This window comes from Atractosteus spatula, chromosome 12 (assembly GCF_055471065.1).
Source record: "Atractosteus spatula isolate fAtrSpa1 chromosome 12, fAtrSpa1.hap1, whole genome shotgun sequence".
NCBI lineage: Eukaryota > Metazoa > Chordata > Actinopteri > Semionotiformes > Lepisosteidae > Atractosteus > Atractosteus spatula.
In genome coordinates, this window is record NC_142717.1 from 16318103 (window position 1) to 16337570 (window position 19468).

Sequence of the window (19468 nt, forward strand, 5' to 3'; positions counted from 1 at the left end):
TTTATTTGAAAACCCAGAAACCTGTGTGATCTTTAAAGTTTATATTCTTAAAGTACACCTTTGACCTTGTCAGGGAAAGATATTGGATTAGATCCTGTGCTGCAATTCGATACCAACACCTTAGCCAATGTAAAAAGCATATTTTCAAAGCGTGGTTTACTCTAAAAAATCCCCAGGGGGCAGCACTAGACAGCACAGGATCACGAAGCTGCAGATCAAGAAAGTACAGTACTTGCGTATTTAACTTAACTTCTGTTAATTTGCCTTTTTGCATATCTCTTTTTGCTCTCCATGAGACAAATGGAAACTTAAATTAGGCAGTGGGAATAAATTTAGTAATAAGTCACATGTTTAATTTCCCACAATAGAGCACTTGTGACTCCCAGAACAGTTATTTAAATTTGTAATGATGTGTGTTTAAGACATTGTAAAAGGAAAGAATAACCACATCTTATTTGTATCCAGAAACCAGAGCAAATAGGTTTCCAGACCCTTCCACATGAAAAATAGAAATGTCTTTCTTAAGGAAAAATATTTAGGATTATTATTTCTTTGACCTTCAAAAAACTGTACATGTAGATTCAACACACAGGTTGTTCCTATTTCTTGGTGAGTTTGTTACAGCACAGATCTTGAACAATGGGTGGGCACCATTGTTCCTAAACACAAGATGATGAGGTGAAAAAAAATATATATAGATGGGGAAAAACTGAAATAAAATTTACATTTATATGTGATAAGAACACATCTTTGTCATTTTTTTACATTCCTTTTCAGATTCTGAAATAATGGCCTAATTCATTGCTCATATTAACCCATGAGAAACATCATATTGTTCTAACAGCATAACCTGAAAACTGTTATGACGCAGCTTGCTGACAGCCTGCGAATCCAAGTGCTAGAGCCCAGTGGAGCTCAGTGTGGAGGCTGGCAGAGACAGCCAAACTTTGGTGAAAGTAGGACTATGCCAGACAGAGATTACAGAAGTAAAATTGTAGCTGGGATCTGGACACTGGTCCAGTGCAGGGCAGGGAACTCGTTGCTGAAAGGCATAACAGGTTGGACTGAGATTCTTTCATGTGGATTCTGGCAGAGTGTCTTTCAGTGACGCAGATCATACTACCCAGGTTTCAATGGCATTGCAGGATTGAGTAGTGTGGTTGTGATGACTGATGTGCCTGTTAATATGGCCAGCAGCCGAATCACCCTGTAAGCTGTATCGGCTCACAACTGGCAACCCACTGAAGCTAAGCAGGGGTGAGCCTGGTCAATACCTGGATGGAAGACCTTCTGGGATTAACTAAGGTTGCCACTGGAAGCTGTGTTAGTGGGGCCAGCAGGGGGCATTCACTCTGTGTTCTGTGTGGGTCCTAATGCCACAGTATAGTGACGGGGACACTATACACTATGTAAAACTGAGGTCCTGACTCTCTGTGGTCTTTAAAAATTCCAGGGTGTTTCTCAGGTGAAACTTGTGGTGAAATATTTGCCTGTTACCAAGGTTAGAAGGAAGCAAAAACTGAATCCATTAACCATTGGTTATATACAGTAATTATCCCACTAAGTGGGTTATAATTTCCATTCATTTGGCCTGTAATCTCTTGCTTTAAGTGAAGGATTTTTTGTAGTGACAATCATATACAATATTTATCTGTTGTTTAATTTAGCTTTTAGTGCATGACAGCACAAATTCCTATTTTTTTAAATGTGAGAAGTACCCCACTGTGAAGCACTACTGTATTCTTACAGTATATTATCTAAAATATATTGTTACTGTATAATATATACAGTATGTAAGATTATATATTATTGTAACACAGTTGCCAAGTTTCTGAGGTGGAAAGAGGGCAGAGCCACCAGAGGGAGGGGATGAAATATTCCATATGCTTCATTAGCATAAGGAAATTAAGGAATTCCTAAGCCATTCCTATAAAATCCATACAGAAAGGCAGGAGCGTGTCTAATCAGACCCTGATGATTCGTTTGGAGCATGAGACACAAATATCTCAAGGTGAGATCTCCTGAAACCAAGAAAGCAGGTTAAAATAACTAACAATATGCAATCTTAGTAACATCCTCGGTCTAGCATGTCAGCAGTTGGTAAAGAGAAGACAGTATTTGGAGGTCTGGCGAAACAGGTTCAGCCAAGTGTGGACTTTCTCTATTTCTACCAGGTTAAAACAGTGACCTTAGAGAGCTTTCTTTGGGATTTACATTAGCGAGGGGAAGCTACTGTACATTAATGTGTTTGATTTACTGTCTAGGCTCCTCTATATTAGGAACAGTTTATGTGTGAATTTCCCTACCACGCTACCAATCAAGGGGGGATCTGTTACACTTATACAGTATTTAAGATATATAAAGCACTGAATCAACAAATATTACACAATATAGCACAGAGTCAACAATATTGCATTATTCATTCAGTTCAGCACAGTTTATCTCATGTAATTATGAGTACATCTGCATACAGTATATCTGTGAAATGTGTACTGTACAGTAAAGTAAAACTTAAACAGCACAAGTGTAGTTAAAAAAGTTAAGGTTAAAGTGCTGTAAATGTGCCAATCACATTCAAGTGACTTCCCTTAAAAACTGCCAGTTGCTCCCCTAATTGAAATAGCTTTTGTAGTGGTATAGTACATGTACAGTAACTCTTTCAGCCAATTACTGCAATCAAATTTAAAAACTTTCCAGCACTTTTCAAGGCTGCGCAAGAAACTCCAGATGTAATCAAAGTGAATGTTTTCACGCATTGTCAGGGAAATTTGATTTTGATTCTTAGTTGAAATTTGATTTCTCAGCTTGTTTTAAGGATTTACCCTTTAAGACCTCTGCTCCTTTTTGTGGACAATCCATTTACTGTACATGTGACGTTTCTATTGTAGTTGTTGGTAGGAGTTGAAGGTGCAGTGCAACAATAACTGATACGCAGGATAATATGCCTCTTCAGAACAAGCACAAGGATGCAAAACCAACAATTTTCAATGAAATAAGTATCTTCCAATGACTTTCCACCCATATGTAAATGCTGTAAAAAACTACTGACAATGTCTGGAAGCACTCACGTGTGAAGGTTGATTTGCCGCAATGACCAACTTCAAGTCAAAATTACCAAACTGCCTGGCTGACAGACATATAGAAATCTCAATGAGAGCAGCTGTAACATGGTACCAGTTGCAGATTTAAAAATCTGCTACTTTAATTCACAGCCAAAAATCATGTTTCAAAACATAAATAGAATTATTTAGAATTAGTTGTTTCAATGATTTCATGATAATGATTATAATCATATACAGTTTGTACATTTTTTACAGACACAGTGGTACAACTGTAGCACAGATGTTTTACATGACAAAAGTCAGATGTACAATTTGTTTGAGAACATACACTTAGAGTAATGCTGGCCATTCAACGTTAATCATAATTTAAATAATAAACGTAATAATATCAATCATTCAAGAACTCCAGCAAATTCATTTTTTAAAACCAAAATATCATTAGCATAAATTTCATGTTTTTGTTTTGTTGACTAGCATGTTCTCCAAACTTCAGGGGGAGTCTTAAAACACACTCCATAGTTTATAGTGGGGTTTACTGAATTAAGCTGAGATAGATAAGCAGTGCAGCACTTGGCCTCAAGAAAAGTTTTAAGTGGCTCATGGCTTAAACAACGTTGGACAGCACTGACCAGATTTCAACTAGGGATCTAGGGATTCATGATACAGAAAACTTGAGTTTCTTAAAAACAACAGAATGACAAGTTCTCCTAACAAGATTAAAAAACAGTACTTACCTGCTGCTGGAATGGCAGAAAAAAACAACATTTTGTGCCGTCTACATGTTAGGTTTATAATTATCACTCATATTTAGCTAAACAAATATTTTTTCAGGTATTTAATGCAAAAAATAAAAGTTTATCATGTAGAAAGTGTGTTTTCAAACTTTTGATTTTTGACCATTTTTGATTGAGAGGCACATAGTATGGCAAAAACTGCAAAATTGGGGCAAATTTCTTTTTTGAGTAATCAACAAAACAACACTTTTCCTGCATTTCAAATACTGTACATCCTATACACAGCAAATACCTAGGTTTTGTTCAAACCCTAACCCTAAGTCTAGCTTGGGCACTTCTGGAACATATATCTTCTTCTTCATATTCCACGAATTAATAAAATAACAGTTGGCGGTAAAGCCTTTAGTTACAGGGCCCCTAGTTTATGGAACAGTCTCCCACCCCATAATCGGGATGCTGAGTCAATATCAGTATTCAAATCCAGAGTGAAGACCTATTCTTCAGCAGACCTATGGCTGCTGGTGCTGCTGTACATGCCATTGTGTGTCTCTATGTTGGCTACACCAGGTAGATACATCTGTTCTAACCAAACTATCCTATTCTCCTCTCCACATGCCCGGATGGTGCCCGGGCTGGGTACCATCTGAATTGGATGCTGCATCACTGCCATGGATCCAAGAGAGACATCGTGGATATAGCTATTGTTTAGGAGGAATTTACTGGTCTACAGAGATCTGCACACAGAAGACATGATGGCTAGATGGATTAATACCCTCATCGTTTCCTTTTTTAAATTATATAATGTTAGCATGCCCTAAGGGGTTGGGCAACCAGTTGACCTTAGACCCCTAGAGGTTTTTTCTCTCCTTACTAAGGAGTTTTTGGTTCCTCTCCTCCGTTGTCTTCTGGTCTTTTCTGTTCTGTATTGACAAAATGTATCGTCAATTGTATTGTTAAGTGCCTTGGGGCAACATTGTTGTGAAAGGTGCTATATAAAAATAAATTGAATTGAATTGAATATATCAAAAACCTTGCATTAAAATGCTGAGTTCAAAAAGATACCCCAAAAACTAGTCCAAAACTTTGAAAGTAGCAGTTTTCCAGCATTTGAAATGTATCTGCTGTGAATCTGCTTTAATTTTGCAATATTTCTTTTTCACATTATCCTGAATCTCATCTTAAAGGCTGACTGTAACAATGACCTTCCCCTTTTCACTATCTCTTCTGTCTTCCCTATCTTGCTTTATCCCATTACCTACCCTCTCTCTACATCTACCTGTTGTATCCTCTGTTGCTCAGCTGTTGATGACCCTTAATCATTTACCCAGTACTTAATTAACCAAAGTAAAACTGACCATTCCTTTCATCAGTGCGTTTTAGAACCAAGTAAACACTTCAGTTCCTTTCTTACTTTGAAGCTCCTTAGATCTACACATGTTGACACCAGCCAGGTGTTAATTATTGTCTTTTTATTTGCCACTTCCAATAACTGTAACAGTATAAAGTTTACCAGATTAGAAGCAATATTACAATATTTCTGATTTGATCATAGGATATGATTTCGGTGGTGCAGAGGGTCATTAATTTTCTTCTGTTATTTTATTAATTAATTCCTCTGTTCTCAGACATTAGAGACAGTGCACTGTTTAAACTGGTCATTATCTGGACAGTTCATTAAGTTCCTGATGTTCAAATGAGCCCCATTTACTGATTTTGTATGAGGCTATAATTCATACATAATCATACATCATATATGGGCTTTGGAACTTATAATATTAATAACAATAAATATTAATAATCTAGAAACCTCATACTGCCCATGATGAACACTATTTGCATTATAGCTTGCAGGAAATACCAGTAGTCAATAACCAGCTTATTGATTTGTCATTGTTTAATTGTGTAGTAATTATATTTGAGTGTGCAGAGCAAAGACATGTAATGTATTGGGTGGTGATCCTATCCTGAGGTTACTGGCCACTCTGAGGAACAGGGAGGGACCCTTTCATCACCGTCTGCAAGTCTGGAATAGGTGTTTCCACATTGGTACAAACTGTATGGTGAGGCTACAGAGCTAATACTGGTCCTTATACAATTACAAAGCAATACACTTGATCTCCTTATTTTTCTCAACTTACACAGGCACTTTTCTATTTTAATTTGCCAATGAAGATGAAGAGAATCTTTCTGAAAATGTAGAGAAATCTATGTACCTAAGACCAGAAACCATAATTCTTTAGTTTAGAATAAAATCATTTTTTATAAATTGATAATTATACTTTTATGAAGATAACATTGTCAACCACTGCTCTTGCCTTTTGAGCTCACATGTGTTCTCTCTTATTGTGCAATAAAATCATAATGACAGCTATTATTGAAGTCAGCTACCTGACTTCAAAGTGGAATTACCATCACTCACACATATTGAGAAAGGATGGAATAGATTTATGAGGAACAATGAACTTTACATGGTCACTGACTAACTACCTAGAAACAAATCCATACATTTACTAACCACTTATTCCAATTCAGGTTCATGTAGGAGCCAGAACCCGGCAAGCAATAGGCTCAAGGCAGGGTACACACTGGACGGATTGTCAGTCCATCACAGGTCATCACAGTCAGACACAAACACAGAAATGCACACACTCATAGTGGGGCCAATTTTTCCAGAAACCAATTTACCAACTAGCATGTTTTTTAACTGTGGGAGGAAACTGGATCACCCACACAAACTCCATACAGATAGTGAGAATGGAAGAGAACATACAAACTCCATGCAGATAGTGCCCAAGGTCCAAAATTGAACACAGGGCCCCAGCTCTGCAAGGCACTAATGCTAACCACTGGGCCGCTGAAGCAAATACTAATCAAAATTGATTAATTAACAAATTCTATTAAATGTAGTCGAAATCACTTATTCACTCAAGATAGTGAGGATTTGGTTACTTACAACTGTGGTAAATTACCAATACATTAACAACCTGCTTGCAAGCTTTTGATGAGTTCCTAGCACTAAAGAGTAAGTTGCTTGTTGTTTTAAATAAATAAAATAAATTCCTTACACTTATATAGCATTTTTCTGGACACTCCTTTCAAAGCAATTTACAGTTAATGGAGACTCCCCTCCACCAATGTGTGGCACCCACCTGGATGATGCAATGGCAGCCATAGTGCACCAGTATGCTCACCAAACATCAACTATCAGTGGGGTGGAGAACAAAGATGAAGATGATGATAATTAGGAAGCCAAGATTGGTAAAGACCAATGGGAAATTTGGCAAGGATGCCAGGATAACACTCCCTACACTTTTCACCTGAGAAACACCCTGGGATTTTTAATGACCACAGAGACAGGACCTCAGTTCTATGTCTCAGCTGAAGGATGGCGTCTTTTTACAGTAGTGTCCCCGCCACTATACTGGGGCATTCAGACCCACATAGAATGCAGAGTGAGTGCCCCCTGCTGGCCCCACTAACACCTCTTCCAGCAGCAACCTTAGTTTTTCCCAGGAGGCCCCCCTTCTAGGTATTGACCAAGCTCACACCTGCTTAGCTTCAGTGGGTTGTCCGTTGTGAGCTGCAGGGTGATATGGCTGCTGGCACTGTTTTGTTTGTTTGCAGATAGTGCACCTACAGTATATACAGGCACACATGCCATAGGCCTTTCTCAGCTGCTGTGTCTCCAGACCTTCATAAGACTGGAGATACTACAGCTGTTCAAAGAAAAAAATCCACCCATCCTACCTGGTTAAACTAGAACCATGCCTGTCCTCCCCACACATTTCAGCTATTTGTATGCCACTGAATTAAGGGATCTTAACAGAAATCAGATGAATAAGTAGAAAACATTTAATAAAACTTTCATGATTCTGAGCAAAATGATGATAAACTTTATCTCAATATCTCAAAAACAATATCAGGAGTAAAGGATGAACTTAAGGCATTACATTTGTAATGCATTTTAAACAACACAGTATTTCATGCTCAAGCTCTGCATATCCTGAAATTACAATCAGATGAAGGCACATGCATCTTTCTTTTTCTTTTTCACAAAACAGGTACATAAGAGCAGTAATGTAGAACATTCCCGTGTTATGAATTGACAGTATTAGAGTTTAAAAATACTGCTAGGGATGAATTTCTGTTTTATCTTAGCTCTTCATTCAAGCTTACTGTGAACTTCACTGGTGTGGTTAATAACTGTAAACACAGGTGCAGCTTGTAAGGGTAGAAGGCCAATTGAGTTTTTCTGAGAATTTACCAGCACAATCACCTTATCAGTCATAGATTTAAAATAATCCACCCCTACCACAAGACTATCTAGGTCATTACAAATACACCATTAGTATTTAAGAGCTTGGTAATTCCCCAAAATATGGGTTTACTTTTAATTAGTGACGATATTACTATACTGTACTTAATGTAATATTTGTTTAGTCTCTATGATAGGGGAAAATACAATAATTCTATACCGGAAGCTATAAAGTTTGCTGAAGACTGGACAGTACCCAAAATTGAAATGCTTGATGCCTACTTTCATTCTTGTGGGTTATGAACAAAGAGAACGTATCTGGTTGCTCTTCTCTGGACAAATTGCAGAACAGATACAGTATATCTTCTGTAATATTCACAATGCACAATATTCTAAATGAGGTCTTATTAGTGTAACATAACATCTTAACATATCCCTTGATTCAAGATTTATATTTTTAACTGTACAGTACATCCTTACATTTTATTTGCATTTTAATTGCTTACTCATATTCACTGTAAGTGATATATCAACATAAACACATTTGTCATTAGTAGCCTCTTCTAGCTCATACTAAGAGGTTTAGTATTAAAGATTTAATACTGTATGTTCACTATTTACAACAATATCAGTTCATGCAGTCTTAATTACATTTAATGTAGGGCATTAATTTGAAGTCAGTCTGATATTTTGCTCATTGCTAAAGTTAGTTTATGTTCTACTAGCTGTTTAGATTTTGCATGTACAAAACAATCTGTGCCATCAGCATACACCTGTATCTATAGTGGTGTGAAAAAGTGTTTGCCCCCTTCCTGATTTCTTATTTTTTTGCATGTTTGTCACACTGAAATGTTTCAGATCATCAAACAAATTGAAATATTAGACAAAGATAACACAAGTAAACACAAAATGCAGTTTTTAAATGAAGGTTTTTATTATTAAGGGAAAAAAAAATCCAAACCTACATGGCCCTGTGTGAAAAAGTGACTACCCCCTAAACCTAATAACTGGTTGGGCCACCCTTAGCAGCAACAACTGCAATCAAGCATTTGTGATAACTGGCAATGAGTCTTGTACAGCGCTGTGGAGGAATTTTGGCCCACTCATCTTTGCAGAATTGTTGTAATTCAGCCACATTGGAGGGTTTTCGAGCGTTAACCGCTTTTTTAAGGTCATGCCACAACATCTCAATCGGATTCAGGTCAGGACTTTGACTAGGCCACTCCAAAGTCTTCATTTTGTTTTTCTTAAGCCATTCAGAGGTGGACTTGCTGGTGTGTTTTGGATCATTGTTCTGCTGCAGAACCCAAGTGCGCTTCAGCTTGAGGTCACGAACAGATGGCCGGACATTCTCCTTCAGGATTTTTTGGTAGACAGCAGAATTCATGGTTCCATTTACCACAGCAAGTCTTCCAGGTCCTGAAGCAGCAAAACAGCCCCAGACCATCACACTACCACCACCATATTTTACTGTTGGTATGATGTTCCTTTTCTGAAATGCTGTGTTACTTTTACGCCAGATGTAATGGGACACACACCTTCCAAAAAGTTCAACTTTTGTCTCGTCATTCCACAGAGTATTTTCCCAAAAGTCTTGGGGATCATCAAGATGTTTTCTGGCAAAACTGAGACGAGCCTTTATGTTCTTTTTGCTCAGCAGTGGTTTTCGTCTTGGAACTCTGCCATGCAGGCCATTTTTGCCCAGTCTCTTTCTTATGGTGGAGTCATGAACACTGACCTTAACTGAGGCAAGTGAAGCCTGCAGTTCTTTGGATGTTGTTGTGGGGTTTTTTCTGACCTCTTGGATGAGTCGTCGCTGCGCTCTTGGGGTAATTTTGGTCGGCCGGCCACTCCTGGGAAGGTTCACCACTGTTCCATGTTTTCGCCATTTGTGAATAATGGCTCTCACTGTGGTTCGCTGGAGTTCCAAAGCTTTAGAAATGGCTTTATAACCTTTTCCAGACTGATAAATCTCAATTACTCCGTTTCTCATTTGTTCCTGAATTTCTTTGGATCACGGCATGATGTCTAGCTTTTGAGGATCTTTTGGTCTACTTCACTTTGTCAGGCAGGTCCTATTTAAGTGATTTCTTGATTGAGAACAGGTGTGGCAGTAATCAGGCCTGGGTGTGGCTAGAGAAATTGAACTCAGCTTTCCAAAGATGTGATAAACCACAGTTGATTTATGTTTTAACGGGGGGCAATCACTTTTTCACACAGGGCCATGTAGGTTTGGATTTTTTTTTTCCCTTAATAATAAAAACCTTCATTTAAAAACTGCATTTTGTGTTTACTTGTGTTATCTTTGTCTAATATTTCAATTTGTTTGATGATCTGAAACATTTCAGTGTGACAAACATGCAAAAAAATAAGAAATCAGGAAGGGGGCAAACACTTTTTCACACCACTGTATATGACACTGTTGCTTTTTCAAGAACAGTAACAGTTGATTAGGTGTGACCTCACTTTTCTAAACCCATGTTAGCTGATGATCTAGTTTAGTTACCATAACTGTATATGTAATAGAAGTCAGACTTATTGATATAACGGTAGTAGTTCAGGTGGGTAGCTGCGTCAGCATGCGTAGGCTGCAAAGGAACAAGTAATAGGTTTATTCCATGCTGAAAAAAAGAAGAAAGAGAACAGAACGTTTCGGCCGTGGAGCCTTCTTCAGGTGTGAGAGAGACAGGGCAGTAGGCAAAGGTAAAGTAGCGGGAGAACAAAGGTTGGGAGGGAGGAGGAGTGAGAGGCGGGAGCAGGGGACAGAAAGAGAGGCCAATCAAGAGGTGTGAAGTCAGAATGGGTGCAGAGAGGTGTGAAATGAAACTTCCAATGAATGGAGAAAATTTAAAAGAACAGTAGTCTGTCGTTAAGGGAAGGGAGAAGGTGTGATCCTAGCTGCAGAATAATTTTAGTTTCGGTGGTCTTTCTGATGTATGAGTTTGGAAAACCGTCTTTGAGAACACAGACGGAGAGATTAGAGTGGTCGTGGCCGTCAGAGGTGAAATGAGAAACAATGGGCTTGGAGAGATCTTTAATCTTTACAGCCCTGACGTGTTCTCTGAAACGGTCTCCGAGTCTCCTTCCTGTTTCTCCAATGTAGATGGCTGGGCATTTACTGCAAGAGATACAGTAAATAAGGTTGCTGGAGGTACAAGATGCTGTCTGGGTGATCCGGAATTGTCCTGAGGGGCCTTGAATGAGTGTGGTGGTGGCTGTGTATTTGCAGGTGATACAGCGAGCTCTGTTGCAAGGGAAAGTGCCTGGTGTGGATGGTTGTTGAGGGCGGTCAAGGGAGCTGTGAACAAGGAGGTTACGCAGATTAGGTGGTCGGCGATATGAGATGATAGGGCGATCAGAAAAGAGGGCCCCAATGGAGGGATCATCCTGTAGGATGGAAAAGTTGTGGTTAATGGTCCTGGGGATAGGAAGTGTGTTAGGGTGGTAAGGAAGCACCAGAGGAATGCGGTTGTTACGGCGGGAGTTCCTGATCGGGTTGATGGTCCGGGGGGTGTTTTTGGCTCGGGCAAGGGCCCTGTCAATCACACTGCTGGGGTATCCTCTGTTGATGAAAAATGAGTACATTTCGAGGGCTTGGTTCTCGAAGTCGATGTCGTCGCTGCATAATCGTCGTAACCTAAGGAACTGTGAAAAAGGAAGAGAGTTTTTAGTGTGGTTGGGGTGAAATGAGCTGTACAGGAGGTAGCTGTGTGAATCCGTGGGTTTGTAATAAACTGAAGTGGACAGTCGGGGGTAGTTGATAGACAAGTGGATGTCTAGAAACGGAAGAGTAGTGGAAGATATGTTAATCGTATATTTGAGGGACGGGTGGAAGTTGGTGAAATGGTGCAGGAAGAACTCAAGCTGATCGTTGGAGCATGTGGCGGCACCGACGCAGTCATCAATATATCGTTTGTAGAGGTCAGGGACATAGCCAGTGTAGGAAGCGAAGAAGCGTTCTTCTACCCACCTGAACTACTACCGCCTACAGCTGCTGCGACCCACTATGTCTTCCTCCAAATCTCTTTCTAGATCTCTTCGGAATCTTTACAGCCCTGACGTGTTCTCTTAAACGGTCTCCGAGTCTCCTTCCTGTTTATTTACCAATTCTGCAAGGCGTACCAGGGTGTGGGTGGGTGGATCAAGCACTGTGCGTTTGTCCAGCATGTGCTTGAGTGCTGTAAGGCCGTCATTATGGGGAATGACGGTGTACAGAGATGTGATGTCCATGGTAAAAATGTAGCATTCGGTACCCTGAAATTGGAAATCATTAAAAAGTTGGAGCGCGTGGTTGGTGTCTTTGATGTATGAGGGAAGATCTTCAACCAGCGGTCTCATGAGGCTGTCGAGAAAGGCTGAGATGTAAGTAGTTGGACAGTTACATGCTGATACGATGGGGCGTCCAGGGGTGTCCGGTTTGTGGATTTTGGGGAGGAGGTAAAATTGAGATACCTGTGGATGTTCCATGATGAGCCGGTTTGCCTCCTGGGGGAGCTCATTACTGCTGATAAGAAGAGAAATGGTGGATACCACTTCCTTTTGGTAGTCAGTGGTAGGGTCCTGTTGGAGAGGGAGGTAGGCAGAAGTGTCAGTTAGTTGTCTAGAGGCTTCAGAGATGTATAGATCCTTACGCCACACCACAACAGCGCCTCCTTTGTCCGCTGGTTTGATGACGATATCATCCCTGTTGCGGAGAGACTGGAGCGCCTGATTTTCTCCTTGGGTGAGGTTAGACCTATGTTTACTGGGTATAGAGAGTGCCTTGGGAGCTTGATTAGTGCATTGGTTGATGAAATAATCAACTGGTGGAAAACGGCCAGAGGAGGGAGTCCAACAGCTCTGTTTGGGATTAATGTTGTTAATGACATCAATAACCAGGTTGTTATCAGCTGCCTGTGAAGAGGAATTGTCGGCAAAATGTGCTCTGAGACGGATCCTGCGGTAAAAGCGGTTAAGGTCGACATTGGTCTGGGGGATGTCCAGCTTCCTGGGAACTGGTACAAAACTGAGCCCTTTGCTGAGGAGGGATCGCTCATCCTGTGAAAGGGAAAGGTCAGAAGGTATGGTGACAACAAGGTTAGGGTTGGTGAGGGTGTTCGGGGTGTTGATGGTTTTCTTCTGTAGAAGATGACTGAGTTTTTTGTCCTTCTCTGTAGTGAGAAACTGGTAGAGTTTAGAGTTGAGAGATCTAATGAGGTTAGTTATGAAGGGAAGATGATGTGGAGCTGTAAGCCGTAGAAATTCCTTAGCCTCTTTGATGTTGTTGTCGGAAAGGATAATCTGTTTTTTGAGGGAGAAAATGGTAGAGAGCATTAGTTTCCTAGAAAATTGTTTTAGAAGTCTCTGAGTGTTACTCTGGGTGGTATCAGAGTCAAAAGAAAAGGTATTAAATTTAAGGCGAAATCCTTTAGGGATGATATTATGTTGACGACATCTGTAAAGGAATAGAAGGTGGTTAGAAAGCCTGGTCTTGGAACAGATAGCTGTGAAGAGACGGAATGCTGGTTTAGTGAGAGAAGCGGGCAAGTGGCCCAGGGAGGAAGAGAAGGTATGACGAAGAGATCTAGAAAGAGATTTGGAGGAAGGCATAGTGGGTCGCAGCAGCTGTAGGCGGTAGTAGTTCAGGTGGGTAGAAGAACGCTTCTTCGCTTCCTACACTGGCTATGTCCCTGACCTCTACAAACGATATATTGATGACTGCGTCGGTGCCGCCACATGCTCCAACGATCAGCTTGAGTTCTTCCTGCACCATTTCACCAACTTCCACCCGTCCCTCAAATATACGATTAACATATCTTCCACTACTCTTCCGTTTCTAGACATCCACTTGTCTATCAACTACCCCCGACTGTCCACTTCAGTTTATTACAAACCCACGGATTCACACAGCTACCTCCTGTACAGCTCATTTCACCCCAACCACACTAAAAACTCTCTTCCTTTTTCACAGTTCCTTAGGTTACGACGATTATGCAGCGACGACATCGACTTCGAGAACCAAGCCCTCGAAATGTACTCATTTTTCATCAACAGAGGATACCCCAGCAGTGTGATTGACAGGGCCCTTGCCCGAGCCAAAAACACCCCCCGGACCATCAACCCGATCAGGAACTCCCGCCGTAACAACCGCATTCCTCTGGTGCTTCCTTACCACCCTAACACACTTCCTATCCCCAGGACCATTAACCACAACTTTTCCATCCTACAGGATGATCCCTCCATTGGGGCCCTCTTTTCTGATCGCCCTATCATCTCATATCGCCGACCACCTAATCTGCGTAACCTCCTTGTTCACAGCTCCCTTGACCGCCCTCAACAACCATCCACACCAGGCACTTTCCCTTGCAACAGAGCTCGCTGTATCACCTGCAAATACACAGCCACCACCACACTCATTCAAGGCCCCTCAGGACAATTCCGGATCACCCAGACAGCATCTTGTACCTCCAGCAACCTTATTTACTGTATCTCTTGCAGTAAATGCCCAGCCATCTACATTGGAGAAACAGGAAGGAGACTCGGAGACCGTTTCAGAGAACACGTCAGGGCTGTAAAGATTAAAGATCTCTCCAAGCCCATTGTTTCTCATTTCACCTCTGACGGCCACGACCACTCTAATCTCTCCGTCTGTGTTCTCAAAGACGGTTTTCCAAACTCATACATCAGAAAGACCACCGAAACTAAAATTATTCTGCAGCTAGGATCACACCTTCTCCCTTCCCTTAACGACAGACTACTGTTCTTTTAAATTTTCTCCATTCATTGGAAGTTTCATTTCACACCTCTCTGCACCCATTCTGACTTCACACCTCTTGATTGGCCTCTCTTTCTGTCCCCTGCTCCCGCCTCTCACTCCTCCTCCCTCCCAACCTTTGTTCTCCCGCTACTTTACCTTTGCCTACTGCCCTGTCTCTCTCACACCTGAAGAAGGCTCCACGGCCGAAACGTTCTGTTCTCTTTCTTCTTTTTTTCAGCATGGAATAAACCTATTACTTGTTCCTTATTGATATAACTTTGAGTCAAGAAGGCCACCTGATTGATCGACCAATCAATCAATTATTCATTTGCTGTATCACATTTTGCAATACTTTTTCTTAGAATGCTTAGAACAGCAGCTGAGTGGTGTCATGGAGGAGAGGAAAACAAATACTGATACTCGAAAGCTGCAGCAGAATTAGATACTGCTGGCCTACTGGGTCTTTAGCACTCAAGAGTGTGTGGAATTCATGAGGGTGAAGAGCTGTTAGCCGAGAAATTACCTGCTCCCATGAAGGCAGTTCAGGAGGTCTATAAGATAAGTTGTGAAGAAAGGGATTTGATTCAGTCTGTCTCTAGAGCTCCAGCCAAGAAGAAGGAAGGAATTATTACCCATCCATAAAAAGGATGAAAAATAAGCCCATTTGGCCCGAGTTTTGAGCCAAGATGGTAGCTTCCTCACAAAGCCACTTCATCACACCCCTTTATTGACTTATTCAATTGCTTTCTACCTGGGATCTACTGTACAGTATGTCTATATCTTGTTTTAGTGCAAGTACACATTTTCTGTACACAACTGATAATTAAAGCAAATTAAATAAAAAATTAAATCACATTAAATCATTAATAATTTACAACCCATCTAATAAATGTTTCAATATGCAAAATTTAAGATACAATATATCGTCAAAATATTTTTGTCAAAATAATTATTTTAAAGAAAAATGAGAATTCTTGGATGCTCGATTTTATGCTTCAACATTACATTATTTTTTCACTGTAAACTCTACTGCAACAACCATATAATCAATATTATTGGTTAAATCAGATGGATTTGTTCAGAACAGAAATAAAACTCACTGCCTAGTGAAACAGAGTACTCACTGCAAGCTAACACATGCCTAAAAAACAGCTAAGTCATGCATACCCTATTTGACTTCTGCTATCAAAACGCTGGTGGTATTCTGGAAATTATACACTGCTTGAGGACTATCCAGATACAGTACATACTAATAATAATAACATCAGTAACTTTTGTTTGATAAAGCTGCTTTCATTATACATCCTCTCAAGCAACTTTACAATAAGTAATCAAGTGAGCTCCAGTTTTTTTTTTAAATTGTGTTCTGAAATCCACCAAGCTAAACATGTGAAACTGAATTGTACAGAATCATACATTTTCATTTTCACTTAGATCTTAGTTACAAATATGTTTGGATATACCAGGAAGTGCATTACAATAATCAATCCTGGAAACGACGAGAGTATACATTGTTTTTTTTGCAGTAGATCAGAAAAGTTACTGTATGCAAGGATACATATATTTTTACAGTTATGAAAAAAAAATCAGGTGTGCATGAGTTTCAGATGCAAAGCGTCTGATTCTAGGATCATCAATAGTCAAGTCTGATATGTGCAGATTTGGTAAGCCAACATAACTTTACAACATAACTTTAGGTTTGTTATTGTTCAGATGTAAATTTTTATGTATCATTTTTTAACATCTAAACACTATCCAACAAGGAAGTATTGCACCTAGAAGAGAGCCTTGTAGGAAGACAGATGTGACTAACATTGTAGATGAGGAACAAAAAAGTATTTGAACAAATTGTATTCTTACAATAAGATTTTCAACCACAAAGTGGCAGTTACTAAAACCCTCTCTAAACTATTTAACATGATGCAATGATTAGTAGTATGAAATCTAGAATAAAGACATAACCAGGATAACAAACCTCTTTATATGACAATTCAATCCCAAAATGACTTCTTGTACAGAAATTTGCCATCAAAATTCAACACTGTCATTCTCTTAAATAAAATGTAATATTTGTAATGGAAGATGGAAACAAACATATTACAAAATGAGATAAGAAATGTGTTCTTAAAGTCTTTTTCCGTCTCTCAACAGTGACTTTTTAGTTCTGATACTGTACATTTTGAAAGTTCCTACTTTTGACTGTGTGTGAGAGATTTGCTGGCTGCCGTGGAAATGAGATGGTCTTAGTAACCAGACACTGCTCTCTTTCCTGCTAAGATTCCATCAGCTGCTTCCCATGATCACCAGGTGCAGGCAGCCGCCAGCTTGTAATCAGACTGCTCTGAATGCCATTATTAAATGCTTCCCTGGAAAACTGCCTCAATTTGTAATCTTTCATCTTCTCCATAACCTGTTCATAATGGGGTTTTTTCCATGCCCCAGGGCTTCTAACAGAAAGAGACGACAAACATGAAAAAAACAATGACAGCTAAATTGCTTAATGGCATGTAGGAATAAGACAGATTCTCAGCTTTTGTTTATCTTTGTAATGTGCAAGTCTTACTACGTAGCCACTGGCAAACATGGACATTTTGTATTACAACTGCATATGCAGGAACTCACTACATCAAGTACTGTAAACCAAAATAAAATCTATTCAACGCAAGTACTGTATACTGTACTTTAAAGCACCTAGGCTAAGTGCTGTAGCCATATTGTAGTTTGCAACACTGTTGCAAGATGCTTATAAAACAAAGCACAGTAACACTTTTCACAAATTTTGATACTAATGATCTAGAATTTATCAAAAATATCAACCTTTAATACTTTGGAGTGGAAGTGGCTTTTAAATAGGTCAATTTTGATCCCTGTAGTACTCAATAAGACAGAGCAAGAGAATGACTAAGCATGACCCTGTTATAAAAGATAGTAAGGCATACCAAAGTGTGGTGAATAATATAGAAATATAAAAGGATATATATGATATGCAAATTCCTTCTTTATTTAAGTGAGAACAGTAAGAGGCCATTTGAGTAAAGCTTATAGCTAAAGTGAAGGCTGCAACATCTACAGTATGTCGAAAAAGTTATTAAAAGCTTAGCAACACTGTAAGCTGTCTACAGTATATACAGGTACTAACACTTCAGTGATTACTATTACAAGACAGTGACTGCTATTGAAAAGGCATTACATAAAAATTAAAAGCCAGGCAATACTGAAATAAAGATGCGTAAGTCACATAGTTTTAATTAATTAATATTGCATATTTTTAAAATTCTGTAAGAAGCATAAGATAAAGTATACTGTACTTGCAATAGTGAAAACAGAACTAAGCAAATCAAAGTCATTGCTTTAGAGACGCTATGGATTGTGAATTCCTACCCTGAGCCGCTTCTGGATAATATAATTTGAGAATGTGTGGTTAAGCACATAGACAAACATATGGTTTACAAGTGTGCCATCTCTGGAAAACAATATATCCTCGCCTTCAAGATAAAAAGATTTACCAAATGATCAAGAAATCCTGCAGAGTGGATTTTGCTGAGTGAGCCAGGAAGGACAGAGGTCAGTTGGGCAATTACTGGGTACCTGTTCAGTAAGGATCAATGCACAGCTGTGAGATCAGTCTACCAGTTCACTTTCCTCACTTAAGGTGCAGGCAATTCAAGACCCATATGACACTTCCCACTGGTCTACTGCAAAAATAATAATAAAATCTTATTTAGTTGTTATTCATAAAAGTAGTTTCTAAGTTAAAATGTAGTCAGCCCATTCTGGGGTCTTCATGAGCTCCCCAAAGACATTCTGAAGATATAATGCACTGCTTATTTTCAATACATTCCCTTCAAATACTTGTATCCTCATAATAATTTAATGGTATTTTGTATTTTCAGGGTTTATTCCTCATCATGTGACCCCCCTTTAAATTTACAGTTATCAAATTCGGATTCTCAGATAAAAGCTCTAAAACCCTGCAGAGTTTACAGGTGATCCTGATTGTAAATTCTAATGGCTGCATTTTAGTCATACAGTGTACTAAGTGTTGTATTTATAGTTATATAATTATTGTCATCAATTAATGAGTGTAATGTATGACAGTGTACTTTTTAGTAGAACAGACATAATAACCTCAATGATGTACACAATAATTGCAGATACGATATTTCAAATATTTTAGCTTGGTGTGGAATAGTGATGAGGGTTCTGTACCTGGGATATGGTGGGTTCAGATCCTGAATGGATAGTACTTTTGAGAAAAGCACATGACTTCCATTTTAGCAGTAAAATGTCCAGCTGAATGAAGGGGTCCAAATATAGTTGGTTTGGATAAACCTTGTTAATTAATTTTCTGTTTGTTTTTATGTTAAATAGTCATGATTATATTTATACATGCTGTAAATCGATTTTTAAAATTATTCAGATATTATGGAAACATCAACTTACTGTAACTGTTCTCATACTTTGAGTCTGTTCCCTACATAGCTTTTAACACTCTTGATAAATACATAGATTCCAAGCAAAAAAAAAGTTTTCTGAATGCCTGCATTAGTTCCTAGCATTAAATCCATCAATTTTTACAGCCACTAATGTGAAATAAATTCTGCTTTTAACAATGCACATGTGGTATACTTGTTGATCTTACAGTAGATGCTATACTAGCTCTAAGCATGAAGACTTATTC